At 54.0% G+C, this 22,835-nt stretch overlaps 1 pseudogene across 1 annotated transcript in view; it reads right to left on the reverse strand.

Annotated features, from left to right (window-relative positions):
• The window catches only part of LOC311204748 (hydrocephalus-inducing protein homolog), a 69,478-nt pseudogene that overhangs the window by 41,692 nt on the left and 4,951 nt on the right, over positions 1–22,835 (reverse strand). The window contains exons 5-19 of the transcript in view: positions 20,084–20,208; positions 19,482–19,669; positions 18,083–18,152; positions 17,776–18,013; positions 17,154–17,265; positions 14,473–14,572; positions 13,313–13,431; positions 12,804–13,027; positions 10,071–10,138; positions 8,450–8,685; positions 7,542–7,642; positions 6,513–6,648; positions 4,366–4,422; positions 2,265–2,417; positions 872–1,110 (exon numbers count right to left, since the gene is read on the reverse strand). The product of the transcript in view is annotated as a hydrocephalus-inducing protein homolog (transcript). The remainder of the gene's footprint in view (positions 1–871; positions 1,111–2,264; positions 2,418–4,365; positions 4,423–6,512; positions 6,649–7,541; positions 7,643–8,449; positions 8,686–10,070; positions 10,139–12,803; positions 13,028–13,312; positions 13,432–14,472; positions 14,573–17,153; positions 17,266–17,775; positions 18,014–18,082; positions 18,153–19,481; positions 19,670–20,083; positions 20,209–22,835) is intronic.

The following is a 22,835-nucleotide window of genomic DNA, read 5'->3' on the forward strand; positions in this document are numbered from 1 at the left end:
CCTTCTCCCAGGAATGCTCCAAGAGGTCTCAAACACTTTGAAAAACCTTATTTCCCTCCCCTGTTTGCAAGAACCTGCCAGGTTCAGACACACACGGTAGGATCAAACCAATCCCCTTCTCTGAGCTAAGCTCTTGCCATTAACCCTCTCCCTTTATGCCACCCAACCTCAGGAGACTTCTCCTCTGCTCCCTTTCAGGGCCAGTCCTGCAGCCACCATGGCTGCTCCGTGCTGTGGCAGCTGGCAGAAGAGACAGCAAGGAAAACAGGCAGGAGAAGGGAGGAAAGAGTATCCACATCTGATAGAGAGCAGCCTGGCAGGGGACAGGAGAGAGACAGCAAGCTCAGAGATGATACAGGGGAAAGACAAATTCTGCTGCTCCTCCCGGACTCCCTGGGGCAGAAGGGAAACCAAACAGCGCTGGTAATTTAGTCAAGGAGTTGCTAACAAGCTACTGCCAAGGTTCTCTGCTGCTGCCAGACGATACTCCACAGCCAGTGAAGAAGACAGCAATGCTACTGCAAAAAGTACTGCGCACTGTGTTTCTACTTGTAACGTCACATTTCCCAGCTGGAGGCTTCTGGAACCTGCTGTTTTCTTCCAAATCTTTACTCCATCAAGCCAGAAAATACATGGATTCTAACCCAGGGCAAGTCGGGAATGATTTCCCAACTGGTGTCTGGCTCAGTGGCTTTCTGAGGGAATCTAACAACTTGAAAAACGCCCAGAAAACATTTCTAAAGGAGTTCCTGGGGCTTCAGTGGCACCGAGACAGGACTTGGAGTGCTGGAGGAGAACCAGCCCCAAGGATTTCAGCAGAACTCCTCCTTGCTGGGCCCACGGCAGAGCCCGGAGCAGAGAGATAACTTACCTGAAGTGGGGGCCCAAGTTGAGCTCTGGAGCAAGCGGTTTGTCCGTGATGATGGTGGTGCCAATGCCAAAAGCCTGGATGAGGACGCTGTAGCTGTGGCTGTTCTCTATGGACACGGTCACCTTGTCCTTGAATTGTTCGATGTCATCCAAGTTTGCAATGACAGCCACAGCCATGTCGGTCTCGGGGGGGATCACTCCTTTACTGGGCTCAATCCTGCAGCGCGAGCGTTTGCCAGCCTGTAAGACACGGCAGACGCTAAGTGAGCACGGACACCACGGACCCTGCTCTCTTCTGGGGTGCAGGAGAAAGGACTAAAGACATGAGGGTAAATCCATAAAGGCTTCGTTTCCCTAAATCCAAGCGTCTGGAAACAGCAACTACACTGGTGCTTGTATTGCACCCTCCTGTAACAGATCCACTTCCTTAACCCTGCTTTGCCCAGCCCAAGGGATACTCATCCTCGGGAAAAGCTTTATTCCTCCCCAGCCTCCCCCTGGGAGAGCACACCAAGGCAAGCTGCATCTCTCCTGGCTTCCCCACCGACGGGTTTGCACAAAGGCTCGAGGCCAGGACTGCTCAAACCCCACTGCAGCAGCTATGTAGCCGGGGGATCTGGCCTAGAGCCTGAAGGATAAACTCTGCCAAACAGGTTGAGTAAAATCCTGGTGCCCAAAGTCTTCTTTCCCCAAGAGTTGGGCAGTGCTTCCCAACAGCCCCCCCAGGACTGAAGCACTCCATTCCCACTGATCATCAGCCGCAGTGAGGTGTCCTGGCGCTCTCTGCTTTGGGAAATCCAGCTCTGAATGTTTACAGAGAGGCAGTGAAGAAACAAGCAGGAAGAAACCTGCCAGCTGTGCCCCGTGGGCATGGCCCCAGCTTCCTCTCTCTTCCTCTCTCTTCCTCTCGTTTTTCCCACATTGCCCTTTACAGATGGGGCGATCAGGGTGCTAGACCCTCCAGTCCTCCTAAAACCACATTCACAGGGAGCAAGCTGGCAGCAGAGCAATGGTCTCCATCACCAGGAGGAGCTTGAAACAAACACAGAGAGAGTAGGGAGATGGTCAGGAAACCCGTGCTCCTTTCAGGAGAAAAAGGCTATGGGCTTCTCTTCATCTCAGAGCTCCAAATACACAGCTCAGAGCAAAACACCTCCCACAATGTAAAGCCAGAACTTGTGAAAAGGACCTAGGATCAATTTCTGCTCAACCATCCAGGAAAACTCCCTGCCTTAGTGAGCGGTCCCCCAGTGCTGGGCTCCTCTTGCTGCGCTGCGGTGGAATACCTTGCTGCTCTCTCAGATAGCAAAATGGAAACATCACGTACAAAAATCAAGTCCCAGGCTGCTATGGAGCCATCATTTCTGTTGGGAAATATCCCCACAGATACTTACCACCTCTGCCCGGAAGGACGCAGGGATAACACTCTGGTTGGAAAGGTAGAGAGTGCGGGAAGCGTCTGCCAGAACGTGGATATTGCCAAAATCAATCTTGCTGGGATACACGTGGACAACTGGTCCCTCTCCAATGGCCTTCAAGCTGATGGTCTGCTCCAGGTAGGGAAGATTATAAAAAACAAAGACAAGGGAAAGTTTAAAGAAGAGATGGCTCTCAGGGCACTCCTAGACTGGGGGATGATTATGGCTGTTGGACGTTTGCAGTCTTGTAACACCGATGCAGGAGGCCTGGAGCAAGTGTGGGATCTACAGTGATCCCATCAGGAAGCCACAGGCCCCTGTTACTGGGGGATAAGGAAAATCAGCTCCCCACACTTGATTTTCCCCCTTGCTCAGCTCTCCTTCCTCCACCCCATGCCTGCTCCTGCTCCTTTTCTTGCTCCTGCTCCTTTTCCCACTGGATCTTGCCCCAAACTGTCCTCTAGGACTTCCAGACAGCTGTACTTGGCTGGTAACTTCTTCCGCATCCCCCACAAAGCTGCCCCCTGAAAACCCGCGCGAGCCCCCAGCAAAGCAGGCTCTTGGCAGCAGAGATCACGGCCATTGGCTTCCTCTCGGTGCTGCCTCTGTGCACTCCCAGTACTACAGGAACAAGAGATTCATTATTCATTCTGTCCCTCAAGCAGGATTGTTTTTCTCTCCAGAGTCTGAGACCCTCCAAGTTTTCTTCTTGTAGAGACCATGGTAGGAGGAGGAACACGGTTTCCTGTGCTGAGACACCTTCTCACAGCGCTAAAAACCAGGGAACTTCATCTCCTCTGCTTGGACTTCACCAGTTCCGAATCATAGAACAGTCTGGATTGGAAGGGACCTCAAGGACCAGAGAGCTCCAACACCCTGCCACAGGCAGGGCCAACAACCTCCACGCCTGGAGCTACATAAGGTTGCCCAGGGCCCCATCCAACCTGGCCTTGAACACCCCCAAGGATGGGGCACCCACCCCTTCTCTGGACAGCCTGTTCCAGCCCCTCACCACTCTCTCATTAAAAAACTTCCCCCTAATATCTAATTTAAACCTTCTCTCCTTCAGCTTCACTCCATCCCCCTTGTCCTGACAGTATCTGCCCTTTGGAACAGCTGATTCCCTCCTGTTCCTCTGCTCCCTTCAGGGACAGGAAGGCTGCAATGAAGTCCCCTCAAAGCCTTCTCTTCTCCAGGCTGAACAAGCCCGGCTCCTAAGAACACCTCAACCCTTCAACAGAACCTGAAGGCACAGAACTCCCAGCACTGACAATCGCTGTGCGATTCACCGGAGGGCACGGAGTGGGATTTAACCACAGGAGAAACCAGACTCCCTGATGGAAAACCTTTAACGATGGCCCACTCGAGGAAAAGACACTGACAGCTGTCAGAATCACTAGTCCAGTTCAGGCAGAAGGAGCAGCGTCTGTAAACGCTCGTCTCTTAACAGGGCACTGTGCAAGAGCCAAAAAAACCCCAACAAACCACGTACCAAGGCTGGTACCTCAAAAATGGGAAGCTGAAGCTGTGTGATGATAGATGTTTCATCGCTCTAGGAGGAGGGAGGTAGGGAAAGCTGAGGTCTTGCTGATGCTTGCCCAGAGCTGCCAGGAAGAAGGAGCTGGAGGGAAGAGCTGTGTCTCACCAGCTGCCTTGGCTTCCCCGTGGCAGTGGGGTGGAAGCAGCAAAGGCAGGGCAGAGCCCTCTGGAGGTGGACACAGTAACATCTGGAAGATGCTCAGGCTAGCTGCTTTTAACGAGGGAACGTGCACTAACACAATGAATCCTCACCAAGGAGAAGGCTTATTAAAAAGCCCAACAAAACTCTTCATCTGCTGTCTTCATAAAGGGGGAAAGAAAAACCCTGTTCAACAGCGTGACAGACAATGTGACAGCCATGAAAGGCGAGGAGCTTTGCTCTGGGTAATACTGCTGCACGTACACCCCCCAGCACCACTCTGCCTTTGCTTCTGGGTACCATAACGTCACGGTAGATCCTTTAGGAAAGAAGAGCATCTGTCCCTGGCAGACGGCCGCGGTCCGAGTGACCACCAGTAACCCCAGGTCTGGGTTTTACCAGCTCCTTCCCACAGAGGATGACAGAATACGCCACACCAAAGCTGGCACGCAGCCGCTGCAAGCCCAACACCAAGCGACAGACACCCAGAGGGACTCAACGCAATGCAAGGTGCGGCCGCAGACTCGGTATCCGCGCTGACGGGGTGACTTCAGAGCCAGCTCGCGCTCTGCTCCATCGTGACGCGCTGCAGCCATTCCCCCGGGGTCAGGCTGGCGTCACAGGATCCCTACGGGGAGGATTTGCCACCAGTGTAGCATGTGCAAGTTGATGCTCTGCTAGCCCAGAAACCTTCAGATGAATCCACCACTGTGCTTAGGCTATAGGAAACAGGGAGAATGCCGCCCCACGGCTAGAAACTCCCACCCCTGCGCTCAGTACACCCAGGGAAGCCTCTACCGGCGCTCGCGGCAAGGGAGCGCAAATGCTGCATGTTAAAGACCGACTGCACGGGCTTGTGGAGCCACTCAACCCCCTGCCAGGGAGAGCTGGGCTCCTCCAGCTGAAGCACAAGGAAAATGAAGATGACGTTCACTTCCAAAGGCAAATACTTTAGGCAAGGTGAAGCTTTGAACCCAGAAGCCGTTAGCTCAAGGGGAAAAGCGTTGCAAGGAACCTGCAGTTAAACAGCAGGCTGGTTCTCGAGGGCAGAAATCCCCCTTCTCCAGGGAAACGCCCCGTCTACGCCCAAGCAACTGGTTTGTCCCGCTTCAGGCTTGCCTGTCTCTCCTATCAGCACAGCCACAAAGGCCAGGCTTGAGATGTTCCCTGGCATCCAGGGATTGAGCAGCATTGTTTCCATCTGTTTTAATGACAGTTTCAATCCCCAGCCTGCTTTCAAAAGGCCAGCCTCCCTTTCGGGTACAGAAAGCTTAAGGTTCCTGTGGCATCCTACTTCATGCTCAGAGAGATGGCAAGACATCCTGAAACAGCCGCTTCCAAAGTTAATATCATTCTAAACTAAAATTTAATTAACTACATTTGTTCTAGATTTCAGCTAGATGAAGCCAGGACACTACACAAGGCATTCTCCTGCCTACATCTTGCTGTCACTGCTGCTGCTGTGGATGCCTGAACGCTAACAGCATCTTTCAGGAGGCTCCAGAAACATCATCAGGAATGCTTCACCATTTCCAAGCCTGTGCTGGAAAAAGGAAGAGTCCCTGCCTTGCAGATGCCAGGGGTGTGGAGATGCACAGGGCTTTACGCAGAGATATGACGGATACTTCTCGACGTGATGGGCCAAGCTCTCAGCGTGGTTTCTCACACAGGGTGTCCCAGTGCCCTCCTGAACAAAAGTTCCTGCTCTGAAGCAGCAGCTCCTGCTCACCTAATCACGCAGCAGAGTCTGAGCTCCAGGGACCATGCTGGGTTGCAGACTGCGCTCGTTATCCCATCTCTCCTATCTGTAATTATGTGCCACATCGGACTCTCAGACTGTCACCTGCCAAGAAGTCCCACCAGCCTTCCTCTCCTCTAGACCTTGGATGTTGCTTGTACCATGAACCCCTTTCTTTGTCCACCCTGGCTGCGTACTGCAGCCCCGGGAAGGATCCCTGGAATTAGGAACCTCGAGGACTCACCAGTGGGGAGTTCTTGTTCCCAAGCACAGCGAGCACAGCAGAAGCAGACTGATGTCCCAACTTCTGGGCTTCCAGCACCAACGGGATACTGACAGAGCTGTAAGGCATGATGATCCCAGAGGGCATGGGGCTGGAGTACAGCACAGCATCACCCTGCTTGTGCTTCTGTAAGAGACAGAATCAAACCCAACTTCAGAGCGACCTCCGACGAAACCTGCACTCCTTAACATCTACCATCAGAACCCAGCTGGGAGACCGGGATGGGCTTCGCATCCCAAGGGGGTCCAAAAGCTGCTGCACCCACACACACACACTCCCATGCCAGCAGCCTCCTCACAGCAGCTTCTCACCACCCACCATAAAATCAACCTAAAGGCTAGAATACAAACCTCTTCCCAAAGTCTATATTCGGGAGGAGGGGGTTCTTCTACACCCAAAGGTTTGCTGAAAACAAGAACCCATCTGAATATAAACCAGCAAGGTCTTACCCCACCCCTTTGTTATTATTTTCCATCCCCTTAATAAACCCTTGGATAATTGTTGAGGGCAGATGCGATGTCAAACCTCAGGAAGGAGCCTGTAGCAGCCTGGAACGTGGCTCTTGTTCACCAGGGTCAGTGGCTGCTTGTATGGGAAGTTTAGGAAGCACCGGCCAAATGTCACAGTGGGGTCCAGCACTTCCAGCCGAGGAGCGATGCATCTAGGCAAAGAGATGTCCCAGAGGGAATTAGAGATACTGAGAGAACGTAGAATTTGTTTCCTCCTTGAATAGGGCACAGTGGAGCGGAACACATTTGTCACTGTCAGACAGACATGTATTACCCCAACAGCAATAAATCGCCTTCAGCTTCCTGTATTCCCTTTGATTCACAGAATCACACAGAATCACAGAATCTTAGGGGTTGGAAGGGACCTCAAGAGATCATCGGGTCCAAGCCCCCTGCCAAAGCAGGCTCCCTATCTCACATATCGTCCACCTCTTGGGAAGGAGGAGCAAACTCACGGTCTCTGCACTGCAGCACCTTGCCAGCACGGCCAAGTGCTCTGGCAGAGTGCCGTGCCCTGTCCAAGAGCTGTCTGAGGGGAACCCTGGCCCCAGGAGGTCTGCAAAGGCCCTCCTGATGGTCCCACAGCAAGCCCTGAGCTCTGGAGGAACCTTCCCACCAAGGATTGGTGCAGTATGGCCCAGTATCTCAGCAGAAACTACTCCCTCCTCTCCAGAAAAGGGGCCTGAAGAGCCTCAACTGCTTGCCCCGGCGACGGAAGGTCCGAGCCAGCCCCTGCCTTACGCAGTGGGTGGTTGTTAAAAAGAAAATCACAGCCCAGGCACTGACCGGACGCCGGAAAAGCACCAGTGAGCTGCATCCTACTGGTATGACACCGACACCCACAGCACAGCGGGATCCAGCCTGGCTGCAGCAGGAATGACTTCCGGCTTAAGTGTGAGAACATTCCTGCTCAAAAGGACCAGAGGGAAGCAGCAAAACCTGAGCTCTCCTCAGCATCAAGGACTCTGTTTCTCCTTCGGAAGATCTTGCTGTTATTTTTCCGGCACCAGGAGAGAGGACACGCCGCGAAGGAAAGCGCCGATACCTGGCTGTGAGGAGCAGCCCCAGCACTTCCTTGCCGACACCGTCCACATCCACCACCAGCGCCAGCCTGTACTTCTTCACGGTGTTGGAGCACAGGGTGACCTGGTGACAGAGAAGACCGTCAAAGACCTTCACCAAACCCAAAAACTATCGTTCCGTGTGTGGCGTCCCCTGATTCTCCTTCCATGGTAAGGAGAAGGATTTTCCCCTAATCCTTGTGCTGGTCCATGTGGAGAGCAGAGTCTGAGAGCACTAAAGGTCTCCTGACAGCATCTGCTTGGTTCAACACCCCGTGTGGTTAACAGGGTGTGTGTAAGATGAATTAAAGCCTAATCAGACAACTGCTCTGCTCACCACTGTATTAAAATTAATCTCGGTTCTAATCTCAGCTACAACAGCATAAATCCCGGGGCAATGCGCTGCCTCAAACCCAGCGAGTTCAGCTTTACAGCCAGGGCCAAACGCAAAGAGCCCCAGAAGTTGGGTGCAGGTCACGCCTGGCAGAGCTGCTTCAGCCCCCCCTAGGGATGGCTGCAGTGAATGCAGCTCCTTTGTTCACCGGGAGAGGGGAAACAAGTCCGGGAAGAAAAGCAAACTGCTTTACACAAGGGCATCTCTCTAACGGCCACCCGCTGTCCTCATCCTTCCTCTGCCCACAGTTAAGCCAAAGCCACAGCTCCACGCAGCGCTCAAGCACACACGTGGCTTCCGCGCCTGACCGTAGGGCACAGGATGCTCAGCGGATGGTTCTGGAAACAAACCGATGCCCCTTCACAAACACCCCAGACCAACCCAGACAACAGAAGTGCATCTATCTCCCTCCCATCACTAAAGCCCCCCCGGACCCTCCCCACCAGTGAAGCTTCAGCTCCATCTGCTGAAGCACGGCCGGACGGATTCTCCCCACACCTTGATATTCCTGGATCCCAGGGCGCGGATGGTCCCGCTGCAAGGCTCGATGGTAAATTCGGCCGGCCTGATGGAACCTTCAACTCCCCATCTCCAGGGCTCAGGATCGTCGTTCAACAGCCAAGCAGCACTGGTAACGCTGGGCCTTCCTGAGCCGTCCCCGGGGATGCGAAGGTGGAAAGTCATGGGCACCAAGGAGGTGTTTTTGAGGCGACACGACAAGGTGTGAGGGAAGCCTGGGGAAGAGACACACAGAGGGATTTATGCCCCCGTTATCCCACCATTCCTGGGGTGAACAGCCCCTCACGGTAAAACTGCGCCTGGAGTTTGGCTCTCTTCAATCTGAACTGCAGCTAATTGAGAAGCCCAGCAAGGAATTAATGGCATGGACGCTCTGTGCCAGGGTGGTGATGGAGATCCCTCCTTGGCAGCTCTGATGCCCAAAGCCATCAGTTTTTCTCTCTCAGCTGCCCCGACACCGGCACCAGTTACATCTCTCATAGGAGCGAGCAGCCAGACAGAGCATTTACTCTGAGAATCGGATCCATAAAACTCCCCATGAACACCCCCCGTGGTTTGCAATACGGAAGAGCAGGTTGGCACCAAGGAGAAGCTGCAGTAAAAGCAGGGATGGATGAAATGGGGAGCTACAGCCCGATGCAAAGCCCTCTGATGCAGTTTTGTTAGCTGGATCCTTACGGCATCTCCTGTTTCAGGGCGACCAGATGGAGCACATGAAGTTTTGCAGCCCACTTGGCAGGAGCTGAGCCTGACACTGGCTGAGAAATCAGCAGAAGCCGTGTCTCACCTTCCCTAACGAACGGGGACATCTGATTACTGCTCAGAAAGCTCTGACACCAGCTTTCCCTGCCCTACCAGTGGCATAACCCTACTCAGTGGGGATGTTCTGCAGAGGCAGGAGACCAGCCAAGGAGAAGACATCTGGTTTGGCTGGCCCATCACGATAATGGCCCTTCCATCAATCCACAATTGATTTCCCATTAAAAACTTCAGCTCATCTCAGTAAAAAGCCTTTTGTGAGGCAGAGATGGAGAAGCAGAACCTGCATTTCAGTGGAGCTCTGGATGCTCAGCCACCAGCGCTGCTGGCACAGCAGAACTGGGCTTTCGGGGTGGGGGGACACAGGGAAGGAGCTCTGCGCAGAGCTATGGCTTGGGCTTATTATGGGGTAGGCAATAACAAGGTGCCCTCCCAGCACTAATTAACATTTCACACTAAGGGTCAGGGGACTGAATGGCTCCTGTCCTCCCAACATTTATCCAGAGCAGCTCCAGGCTGGTTCACAGCTCCATCACCCTTCTCCCCCTCCAACGTCTCCCTTTTCCCCCCACCCCAGCGTCGCTCTTCTCCCCCTCCCAGGCATCACCCTTCTTTCCCCCGCCAGCATCACCCTTTTTTCCCCATCTCCCATTCCCAGGGCCTTTCAGGGACTGATACCCTCATGGCCATGCTGCTGCCAAGGGTATCAGTCCTGCTTTGAACACCCTGAAGGCTGCTGCTGCAGAGGAACACACATTCTGGGTGCTCTGAGGTTCCAAGCGCCCCGTTTCGGTAACGCATGGACCTCTCGGCCCGCGGTCCAAGCCCAGGGCGCACTCACCGAAGGAGACGTCACCGAAGCAGAGGGAAGGCACATCGAAGTGGAACGTTGGTCCAATGACGCAGCCACTGTGAGGACAGACAGACAAGGCACTGGCTGAGTTAGAGAACTGCAGAGCTTTCAGCTCTCCCTGCTGCTCGGGCGGGTAAGAGCCGGTGTCAGAACCACGGTGGGTTTCAAACCAGCCCCTCACACCCTTGCCCTCGTCCATGGGGACAGGAGGTGGCCAGCAGCTATCAGATGGGGCTTAGGGCACAGTGTCAGGCAGGATAGGGCAAAGCTATGCCCCCAAGTTGGCTCAATGAGGGGCCCCAAACAAGCGATGGCTCCGTGACTCAGTTTCCCCATCTGTAACGCATGGGTAGAGATGCCCACACAAAAGTGGACTCAATGGAGTAACCCCCCTCAGGTTCCCTTCTTCTCAGCTGGAGCCAGCGTTTCCATTGAGTGTATGAGCGTCTTCTCAGGAGATCTGGATCCACACAATTATCAGAATCCTGGGGAGCGCACAGACACCCACTGACCACAACAAGATCAGCAACAATTCTACACAGGAATGTATCAGCTTCTCACTGCTGACACAGCCAAGAACAACACATCTTAAACCAAACACGGGGCCCTGAACCTACCACACCTCCTCTCCTGTCCCTAAAATCAGCTCCAAACTCTGAAACTCGCCATCACTGCCTGAAATCGGCCCTTGGAGCCACACACCATTCATGAATTCACCTCATGGCTGATGCCACCCGAGCCCAGCTCCGCCTCTTAGTTAAATCGGGGAGCACAGCGAATGGTGCCTTCCAGCTTTAGTCCCGTCCCGCACACGAACAGAGCCCAGCATCCCGCAGGAGGGACCCGCCTTCATCCGTGGTGTCCCACTTCCAACATCCCTTTCTAAGCACCAAAGAAACAAGCACTCAAGGCCCTGGGTTTGGATCCCATTTAAAGAACAGTCACCTACGATTTGGGCACCTGGCAGGAGTTTCCTCAACTCTCAGAGTTCCATCAACAGGAGATCCCTGCTGCTGCTGAAGTTCCTCCACAAGGACTTCAGAGGGTCAGACTCAACCTCACAAACCCTAAGAGCTTACTTGGGATGGAGGGAAGGGCACAGACCTGCTATCCATCACAGCACTTGCCAGGTAATGAGTGGGGATCACACTGGGAAAGTGCCAAGGACGAGCCTTGACAGGAGGCTCCCATTCCTCCTGAGCGCGCTGGTATCCAGGCTCGAGTCAAACCCAAGCAGCTGCCCAGAAGGTCCAGGCAAGGAGCCAACCCAGAGCTCTGTGCCCCACAGCCGGTAACAGTGCAGCTTGCAAGGACTGGGGGGAAACGCGGATGTTTTGGGAACGATCACATCTTATGGCAGCATTAGTGGACTTGGGGGTTCTTGCTGAGTGGGAAGGATAACAAAGAACTGCTCAAACACTCATCCTCGTTCCCTTCTTCATAGCCCAGTGTCCCACCAGTTAGCTCACATCCAACTGGGAGTTGTTCTCCGCATGGGACTAAATCCAGCGCTCAAAGCCTCCCGAGGAGTGGGGCGCTCAGCTCAAGCGGATGGGTGGGTGTCTTGAAGCTCCAGTTGGTCACACCGACTCCCCGCTCTCTCTTCAAGCAATAAACTTCTTGTTCTGTTTTTACCTGTTTCTCTTGCCTCACCGGCAAAACCCACTGCAGATTCCTTTCATTTCGTGGCTACCTTGATCTAGCAGGAGGCTGCTGGCCGAGAAGGCACAGCCAGCCCCACAGCTTGCCTGCCTACGCCACACTATCCCACCAGCCCATGGTTATGACCCACTGGGACAAGTTTATCCACTGCTGAGAGCCTGAGAAAGGAGCTTTGACTCTCTTAGCAGCCTTTTCTCTTTCCCCCCTCAGCTCGGTGCAGATTCTCTTCTGCACCAGCACTGGCCCACGGGATGATGCCTGAGTTCTTGCTGCAGAGAGCTCCCAGGCTCCTGCATCGGCGCTTTTCCAGCTGCAGGAAGGAGGCAGCACAGCACTCGCTGCACAGGAGCTGGGAGGACACCCTGTCCCAACACAGGAGTGCGAGGGATGACACTGAGCCTGCTGCTACCCAGGTTGGGTGGATTCTTAACACAGGATTATAAAACACAAAATCACCCAGGCTGGCCTGTTGCTCAAGGGTCTCCAAAGTGCTTTTGGCCTTGCTGTGCCTTCACGTGGGACATCACAGACCCATCCCAGACCCATCTACAGCCCATCACACGCCTGCCGCAACCCAAGGGGGAAGGAGCTACCAGCTCCTGGTACCCACCCTGGGCAGCAGGCATCTCCACACCTTTCCTGTACAAGCTCCAGTTAAACTTTTCCCAACATGGGTAGTCACTTAGAGCCCCAGGATCATCACACTGGGGTGTTAAAGGGTCACGATAGGAACCTGTTGCTGCCAAACTCCGTGCCAAGAGTGTCCTGGAAAGCTCCACCAAGAAGGCCAAGGTGCTTCCCACAGGCACCCAAGTCTTTCAGAGTTAAACAGGGTATATTGAGGGTGTAGGAAGGAAGGAAGGTCATCACTCCTGGGTTGCAAGGTTCAAACTGGAGCCAAGGTTAAAGGGTCTCAGCTCTTAAACCAGCATCCCCACGCCAAGACCTCCCACAACACCTTTTTCTCTCTGCTTCGCCAGAAAATGAGGCACGTGGGAGATGACTACCCAGAGAGAACTCCAGATGTGCCCACCAAGCTCCTGTAACCTCCCCACTCACCTGATAGTCAAGGTCACGGGATCTGGGGATCCATTCACATTGAACTTGAATTCTTCTGTGAACTGCCCCAGGATGGTGGAACTGAAGGAGATCTGGATGACCTGGAGATTGTCTGGCAAAATCTCCCCCTCGCTGGGGAGAAAGGTGAAGCAGGAGCCCAGAGCTGTAGCTGGAGGAACCAAGCTGAAGACAGCTCGGATGAGTCCTTTGTTAAACAGCACCACCTGCAGCAGCAGAAGGCAAAATGGAAATGCAGGACATTTCCTTTAGAGAGGACCCATTTGCTTTCTAATTCAACAATGAACACCTGGAAGGCAGAAGTCAAAGGAAATACAACGGGACAAGTTCTGCCTTTGGGTTTTTTCCAGGCAAAGCGGTGATAACTCCATAGAACCTCTGCCTTTGTCCAGCTGGCACAGAGCTGCCCTGCTCACAACTGCTGAGCTGCCAGAAATCCCACAAGGAGCCACCAGGCTCCAGCCCAAGCCCTGCTAGCTCTCACAGCTCACCTCGTACTTGTGTGCCGCTCCCATGAAGACATCCCCGATGTCCAGATGCTCAAAGCTGGAGCGCAGCCGAGGCCCTATGCCTTCCCCTTGGATGCACAGGGGCAGCCTGGTCTCACGGCCTGGGGAGAGAATTCAATGTCAGAACATCAATTCCCTCTGATCCCGAATTTTTCAGGCTCTAGCCTCTGACTTGGGGCTGGCAAGGATCAGCCCAGGAAGATACAGGGAAAGGTACAGGACCCTTCCCTTGGCAGATATGCCTTTGGGCTGCTTTCTCCTTTCTGACCAACTCCTTGGGCTGCTTTCTAATTGAGCCATCACTTTGCACCCTGAAACAATCACACAATCATTAAGGCTGGAAAACACCTCCAAGATCATCCAGCCCAACCATCCCCCCACCACCTCTATTACTCACTAAACCATGTCCCTAAGGACCTCATCCAACCTTTCCTGAGGGACGGTGACTCCACCACCTCCCTGGGCAGCCCCTTCCAATGCCCAACCGCTCTTTCGGAGAAGAAATTTCTCCTCCTTTCTAACCCGAACCTCCCCTGGCACAACTTGCAGCCATTCCCTCTCGTCCTGTCGCTACTTAGCTGTGAGAAGAGGCTGAGCCCCAGCTCCCCACAGCCTCCTTTCAGGGAGCTAGAGAGAGCAATAACGTCTCCCCTCAGCCTCCTCTTCTCCAGGCTGAACGCCCCCAGCTCCCTCAGCCGCTCCTCAGAGGATTTGCCCTCCAGCCCCTTCCCCAGCCCCACTGCCCTTCTCTAGACATGCTCCAGGACCTCCATGTCCTTCTTGGAGTCAGGTGCCCAAACTGAACACAGGATTTGGGGTGATGCTGAGTTTCCAACGCCACCTCTGAATCTCGTCCCATGTGCTAAGATGAGCTTTGAAATCCACTCAAGGAAGGTGTAAAGCTCAGGAAAACACAACCCAAGACAAAAATCTGCTGTTTATACTGATGCAGCTCAGCACCACCTGCACCCAACATACAGCTCCACACCTGGGTGCTCCAGGGCTCGCCACCTGCAGCAGCATCTAACCACCACAGGGCTTTAGGATGTCTAGGGAGAAGCAACTCCCCAAATTCCCACCATGATACCTCAGCCAGGCTCCTCCCCACCACGGGAAAGAGCAGGAGGGGAGAGGAGCCGTACCTGAGATGTCGCAGTAGAACTTTTGTTGATAGACTCTGGCTTCTCGAGGCTTAAAGGTCACACTGATTTCAGCCGAACAATTTGGCCAAATCTCTCCCTCCTAAAACAGAAGCAGACAGCAAACCATTTATCTTCAAACGTCACATCCCTTCGTTCCATCCGTGGCCCCACGAGCCGATATTCAGAGCACCAGGGAAGAGCAAAGAGCCAGTAACACTGATCAACAATATTTATAAGGGAGTTTGGAAGCAGCTATGAAAAACTTTCCCAGTCCCTGACCTTTACTGGCACCTGGGAGAGGCATTTTGTTAAATTTGGGCTATAACGGAGCAACCAGCCCGGCTCACACTCCAGCGAGTCCAGCAGGATCGCTTCAGAGGTGCCGGCCAGTCACGGACTCACAGACCGTCAGGAGCTGGAAGGGACCTCGAAAGCTCATCCAGTCCCACCCCCTGCCAGAGCAGGCTCACCCAGAGTCAATCCCACAGGAACGCATCCAGGGGGGCTTCAGTGTCTCTAGAGAAGGAGACTCCCCAGCCTCTCTGGGCAGCCTGTCCCAGGGCTCCATCACCCTCACAGTGACAAAGTTCCTCCTGACATTCCCATGGAACTTCCTCTGCTCCAGCTGCACCCGCTGCCCCTTGTCCTGTCACTGCCATCCCTGAGCAGAGCCTGGCTCCAGCCTCCTGACTCTCGCCCTTTGCATATTTATAGACACTAATGAGGTCACCCCTCAGTCTCCTCTTCTCCAGGCTACAGAGGCCCAGCTTCCTCAGCCTCTCCTCATAAGGAAGGGGTTCCACTTCATCATCTCTGTAGCCCTGTGCTGGGCTCTTCCAAGGAGTTCTATCTCCTTCTTGAGCTGAGGAGCCCAGAACTGGACACAACATTCCAGGCATGGTATCACCAGGGCAGAGTAGAGGGAGAGAAGGACCTCTCTTGACCTCCTAACCACCCCCCTTCTAATACACCCCAGGATGCCATTGGCCTTCTTAGCCACGAGGGCACATTGCTGGTCATGCTCATATTGCTGTCCCCCAGGACCCCCAGGTCCCTCTCACCTACGCAGCTCCTCAACAGGCCAGTCCCAAACCTATACTGCTACCTGGGGTTGTTCTTCCCTAGATGCCTGCCCAAACCCCACAAAGCCTTTCCCAGACTACCAGCCCTCCATCAGCTTCCTAACTCCTGCAAGCAAGGATTTCCTCTAGCCACTTGTCACAAGGGGTTGATTATTTCTGCAGGGTGCTCTCAGGCACCATGGGCGACAGGTGGGAAGAGAGAAGCCACTTTTGGCCTGAAAGGTCTATCCCAGCTTTTAGGGAGCCTCTCCAGCACATTCAGGTAGCAAGAAGTGTCTCTGCCTGAGCTAAAGGCTCATCACCAGAGAGAAGGCTAATGGAAGTCAGTGGAATTTTAGATTCTCCAGTTGATAAAGGAGAAAATCTTTACTATGGTTTGACATCCAGACAGCCCCATGTCGGGGGAGCAGACAGACACGAGCAAAACTCTGGAGCAAAATTGATTGTTCCATAAAGAACAGAATTCATGGAAATCAAAAGGTTGCTGATGCTGGCAGAGACACAAGGGGGGACAATCAGGTAGTAGCCCACTTGTAGTCAGCCCTGGAGCAAACTCCGTAACATCAGTGCAGATGTCTAGGAGAGGTGTCCACTCCAAAGGACCTGGCTACTCTTCACATCCACTCGTCACTATGGGAAGTACCAGGACTCGGTTCTGTGGGCAGATGGATTTCTGGGCCTCACCTTAATGCCCCTCAGGAGCGCGTTAAGCCCGTTGTGGAGGCCTAGTCCTACTGTCACTAAGCAGGAGCCCTGGGTGACACCCCACAACCAGCTCTGGTGCAGCGCAGGATGCTCCAAACGCCCGGCTGATCAGGTCCCACTCTCTACAAGCTCCCTACTGCTCTGACATGATCTCTTGGTCACATCATGCTGCCCCCAGCTGCACTGGTGTGAAACTGCAGCTCTGCATTGGTGACTCCCAACCTTACACGGGTGATAAGAAAACACCATCCCCCTCCCTAAAACAAAGCAGCTTCACCTTTTCTCATGCCAGACCAGGCACACCCTCGGAGTTGGGGCTCGGGGGGGATTAAACCACGAGCTTTGGCTCGCTTAAATGGAAGAGCAAGATAACTAAGCACGCTGCTGTACCTAGGTGTGACAGAGGTCAAAAAGCCTGCCTGAACCTGCTGGTCTCACGTGCAAGCTCCTGATGGCACCAGAACAGAGGTTCAGGGCTGGCACAAGCCCAGGGTAGGTGAGGACTGGTATTTCTGTGATTAAACAGGGGCTGAATTTGCCCTCCTTCCCACAGAGGAGCGCTTCGCTCTTCGGGTCAGCATCCCAACTGACACGGTCCCACACCCTGCGTTAACCCTGTGCAAGGTGTGCCTTTACATATAAGGCTACATCCCTCTGAACGTGCTCAGGACACTTAGGCAGCTCTTCATTTATAGCCCTGGGAGCAAAGCCCAGCTTTAGGCTCTCGGTGCCCATCACGAGTTGGGAAACGCTTTTTGCCACCAGCTCTCCCGGCCCCACCAGAAACCCAATGTTTCCTCCAAGCACATCAAGCAGGGATCTGCTGAGTGACCTCATTCAGGGAGGAAGAGGAGGAGGAAGAAGAGAAAGGGAGCTTTCAAAGCTGTCACTTACCGCTGGCTCAATGCTGAAGATCCCGTCGGAGAAAAGCAGGGATTCTCCTTGCACCTTGGCACTCTGGTCGGGGATGCTGCGGGAGAGGAGGCGGGAAAGGTGATCTTGCATCCTGGGCTCTTACACAAGTGAGCAGCCCTCAGGAGAGCGACCTAGCTCAAAGCTGCTCCCACAACTGATGGGGAATCCACCTCCATCCTCAACTGGCTTCTCCTACCCCCAGGATGCTCAGGGGAGGCAGAGGAGGATGAGAAGCACCAGGGCAGCGCATCACCAGGCAGGGCAGCAGCTCCCTGGTCTGGGCTGCAGGTTCCCAGCATCACTGTCTTCTCTTCCCTTTCAGACCCACAGGTGTAAGGAACAACCACATCCCCTCTGCTCCCCACCCCGCCTCCACCAGAGGATCCCAGGGCTCCGGGATTCAGGCACCACAGCATCCCAGTGAAATCAGTGGGTAGGAGCAGAAATACAGAGACCATGAGAAAGGAAGCCTAACATCCCCTGATGAAGACGTCAGGACTGGCACCTCTGAGCCCAAACCCTTCAGCCTGGCCCTGAACCACCTGGTTTTTTCCGTTTCCCCTTCTCCTCAGAGCTCTGACACAGTTAATCTCTCCCTCACTTGGGAGTAGTTGCCAAAATCATCCCGGAGTTGAAGGATGACAAGCCAGAGATGGGAAGGGAGCAGAACTTCCGAGCGGGTGCACTGCTGTCCCCCTTCACGCTCCAGTCCCACAGCCACGAGGAACCAGCAGCTGACAACTCAGGGAGGGGGGAAGCAGACGGCTCCGTATGCAGCACATCGAGGCCGCGGGGTAGAAACCACACGGCGATCGTCACCCGGCTCAATTCAAACACAACTGGAAAGGAAACGCAGTCCTGGCCGTTCCTGGCTGCACACAGACAGAGCCTGGGGCGAGTGCCCTCACCAGCACCAAAACTCCTTGCGTTGGCCAGCTCCCCGTAGAGCGCAAGGGCAGACGTTCCTCCACGGCTGACCTGCAACGCTGCGCGTTTAGCGGGGGCTGCCAGCCCGAGATGAGCGACCCTCAACTCAACCTCCATCAGCAGACAGTAATTCCACCCTTACACCCCAGAGAGTCCTGCAGGACAACCCCCTGGATAGAGTTTCCAATGACCCAGGTCTTCTTGGGGCACAAACTGGGGTCCTGTGTTGCTTTCTCCCATGAAAACATCCTCCCTGATCCAAGACCTCAACAGCTCCTCTGACAGCAGCTCAGCGGCCCTGGAGCTACGACCATCCCCAAACATCCTGGGAAGTGTCTAGGACACAAGCTGGCAGGAGATCAAACGTAATTGGGGAAAAATAAGGCTTCTGAGGGGCAGAGCATCACTCAGGGCCCAGTCTGAGACAGGCAGGTGGGGAGAGGTGGCACTTCCCTGGACTATTCCTTTACCAAAAGGAGGTCATGAGGTTTTCTTTTAACACACTGAGCTCACACACAAGTCACACACTGCGCAATTAAAAATAGGTAACAGTGGAAAACTACTTTTGGCCTTCAAGGCATTTCTGACCTAATTCCCTTGACCTTTATTTTTATTTGCTCAGAAGCCCTCACAAAGCCTCCAGTTTGTGGCAGTTTCCTCATCAGCTCCACGGTCACGCTACCTCCTACATCCACCCCACTCTGAGAAGTCACACAAGGATTCCCAAATCACCCAAGCTTTCAAGTGCAATCTCCCACCCCTCATTCCACCTCCCGGGCTCTGAGTGTGTCTCTGCCACCTGAGAGAGGCCTTTCAAAGCTTCCCCAAAGACATCCTTTGAAGATCCAGCCCCATCTCTCACCACCATGAAGACAGAGGGTTCTGAAGCCCAAATGCACTTCCAAGTCCCATGCTGCCCTACCTTCCTTCTCTGCAGACCCTTCCACCTCCAAACTCTCCCCAGGCTCGAAGGAAGGGCAGAAACACCCCGTGCTGGAAACCTGGACAGCCCGAACCTATTCAGGAGATGGCCTCATCCTCCTGGGCCAATGAAGCTTCACAGACTCTCTGCAGCCCAGGAGCCACTGGCTCTCAGCAGTCTGCAGCTCCCACAAACACCAGAGCTCGCTCTCAGAGGAAATCCACTCACTGCAATCAAGCTTTCCTCCCCAAAACATCACCCTCAGCCAGAGGGTGGATGGAACTGGGATGGGAAGCACCGAGCTCCATCACCCTAAAGCCCAGGGACACCCACCCTGATGCTGTGGATGGCTGACTTGTCCTAAAAGCACCAACCCCCCTCGAGGCCAGACGGTAGCGTTCCCCTTGGGCAGGGTACCTAACCAAAGGCATCTTTGAAACGGACCTTCTCTCCCGCTGATCCTCCTCCTCCTGCGTGCCACAAGCCTTCCACTGGAAGCGGGCGATGATGTCACTGCGGTTGTGGATGGCCACGCATCTGCGCTTCGACAGCGTGAGGTAGGTCTTCTCAATGCTCACAGGCTCCTCATCCAGCCGGATGTTGACGTCTACAGCCACTCCATAAAGGTTTGTTTTCATGTTTTCACCTGGAAGAAAGCAAAGGGGACTCTTTACTCCTCTCACTTGCCGATGGAAGTACGAAGAACGCAGCGAGCCTCAGGTCACAGAAGAAAGGGCTACAGCTTTTATTACCCCTCATTCCCAGGGGAGTCCCACCTCAGCCACAGCTCACACGGCGTCTCCTCCAGGCCCACCACAAGTGTCAAGTCTCTCCCAGTCTCTCACTGATCCCCCCCAAAGATGCCTGCAGGGTGTGGGCCAGAAAAGAAGGTGGCACAGGAAGGAGCAAAGCAACAGCCCATGGCAGGATGCGATGCAGACAAGAGCTTCCCCCCACACACACACACGTTACGCTTACAGGACCAAATCCAAGTAGATTGCAAAGGAAGTTCAGCCTTGTTCTGCTTTGAAGGACGCAGACCTGCAGATAGGACACTCACCTGTGTCATAGTGAACTAGCAGGGAACCAGAATGATTGCCAGTCTTCAGCGGGTGGAAGTCCACTGTTACTTGCATGGCCTCACCGATGCCGAGTGTACCGATGGAGCGATCAACAGAGAAAGGGCTGCAACAGAGACACACACACTCATCAGGACTGTGGTGGGAGCTCTGGGGGCTCTTTTGCAGTCTAGTTCCCGGCAGCTCGCTTGTGTGAGGAGCAAACAAGCAGCTGGCAGCAGCAACCCAGAACACAGGGGGTCAGAAACACAGCTGGTGACCCTCGCTCTCCGAAGACCCGAGGGTATGAAATGACTTCATGCCCCCCAGATTCTGCAGCCAGGCTCCAGTCCGGACCATACCATCAGAGAATGGGTTTTGAAGAGCCCAGAGCTGGTAAGAGGTGTTTGCATGCACAGCTTGACCCTGATGTCCCTGGGAATCAGGGTTTTTTCTGCCACCTAGAAACCTGCTACTCCTGAAAGACAGGAGAGAAGGTTTGGAGGGGGGGTTAATAGCTCCTTTTCTTCTGGCATGCTTTTACTACATCCAGCTCTCCGCTTGCTTTGTTGCACAATGTCTGAAGTTTTGCAGGTCCTGATCTCCCAGCGGCACCTTGCAGTCCCCAGCTCCTATACCCTCATCTAGGCACACCAACCCAGGAGTCCCCTTCACACCAGGACCTGCTGAGATCTTGCCCATTACGGCCCTTCAGCAAGAGAGCAACACTAGACCTGTAAGCACTCTGATAATTATCTACCTTGCTATTTAGGGCTTGCTTACTCTCACCAGGGGTCAAGCTTCCCCATCTTGACAGAGTTGGGCTCAAGTTATGTCCCACGAGGATACCAAGGGCCAGCATACTCCTGACATAATGCAGAAAGGCAGCTGACAAGTGACAGAAGCTGGCAAGGCTGTGACACAGGCCCTCAAAGCACCACAGTGGCTTCTCTCCTGCACCCACATGCTCAGTAAACGCAGCGTGCAAGGAGGCTGCACTATACTGCGAGTCCCGGGCTACCTTCATCTTCTAACAGCCAAGCTTTCTTTGGTCTACTGCTGCCTTAATTGGCATCATAAAACCAGTTGACTTTGGGAGAACCTAGTGCATTAAAAGCTACCTCCAGCCCCAAGGCAGACAGCAAAGTTACTGGGGACTGAAATGCCCCACCCTGTCCACCCAGACCTACAGCAGGGAAAACCCCACCAAACCCAAAGGCTTAACCTTTGCACATGCTACTTTTTGGCAGCAGTAGAACAGCCAAAGTCAAGCAGCATAACCATCCCAGCAAACCCAGTCCCTCAGGACAAAGCATCCCAGACTGCACTGAAAAATCCCAGGTACACCCAGCACCTCCCAAGCCCAACCTTCCCTTCCCCCCTTTTCCTGCACCTCAGCCCTAATTTCAGAACCTCGGGTGGTCTTTGTGCATCCCCACACCTCCCTGTAGTGTATGGGTACCACAGGGGATCCCTGAGCGCTCTGCCTTGGAGGATCATCTCCCGAGCTTTCCGAGCTGGGTGGGGACACTCCTAGAGGCATCTAATCCCAGACCGACCCTCTCTGTCCCTGGAGCACGGCAGAGCACAACGTCCATCGCCGCAGGAAAAGGCAGCGCTGCGCCTTGTCTGCTCCCAGACACCATTTTCATCTTAAACCTATTGGAATGACATTTCTCTCTGCCAATGTCACGGAGAAGAAACTCATTCTCCTGCCTGAACCACAAGAGCAATGGGAAGAGACTTACTGGATTTATCCTCTTGGAATTTTTATTCCCAAGTGCTGCGGTTAGGGGCTGGGCACGGCCCTGCTCAGGGAGGGCAGGCACAGAGCACACTGAAGCATGGGCAGTGCTGAGGTGGCTGGCTGGGTTTTTTCATGAAAAAGCAGTCAAATCATGGCCAAAATGCGACCACGTTTTCTGGAAGCTATCGAAGATGCTGAATTGGCCCCACAGATTCACTTACGAGCTCCTCTCTGGAGCAAAAAGCAGAACAGAAAACAGCCAAGTCCTCGCACAAACGACCGGGCAGGGAACATCACCAGGATGTGACCAGATGCACGAGCTGAGCTCTCAGTACTGTGAGGAACAGTTAAGGATGGGAGATGGGCTGCAAAAGCACCCTAATGGGGAGAGCAGAAAGTTCTACGCTTGGTGCCAGGGAAGGGAACCCAGAGAGGGGAGGCAAAGACAAGTGGCACAAGCAGGACAGCAGATTGGGGAACGGTGGCACCTGAGCTGGTTTGTGAATGGGCAAGAGCCTGAGTTTGCTCAGGCCAGAAAAGAGAAGTTGCATCAACTAAACCAGAAGTTCAACCTGCACAGATAAAACATAGAGGATACAGGCCCATCAGCTGGCCTCTACATGCTCAGACGCATCTCTCATTCCCTTCTACCCCACTGCTGTCCTCCTCCTCTCTCACATGTGCCTGTACCTGTGTTGTGGCTTTGCATGGCTGGGTTCTGGTGGAGAAGGGGGAGATCTGCAGGGGTGGCTTCTGCAAGAAGCAGCCAGAAGCTCTCTAAAGCCCCACAGAGCAAACACCAGCCAGCTCAAGTCTGGAGTCGCTGCTGACCAAGGCCAAGCCCATCAGGGATGGTCACAGTGCCTCAGAATCACAGAGGGAAAAAAAACACCAAGAAGCTGCTTTTTGCCCCCAGAGACAGGAGTGAGAAGATGTGAGGAACTGTGCAGACACCAAGGCCAGGGAAGAAGGAGCAGGGAGGGATGATGAGGTGTTTCAGGCACCAC

This window comes from Gallinula chloropus (assembly GCF_964237585.1).
Source record: "Gallinula chloropus genome assembly, contig: HAP1_SCAFFOLD_94, whole genome shotgun sequence".
Lineage (NCBI taxonomy): Eukaryota > Metazoa > Chordata > Aves > Gruiformes > Rallidae > Gallinula > Gallinula chloropus.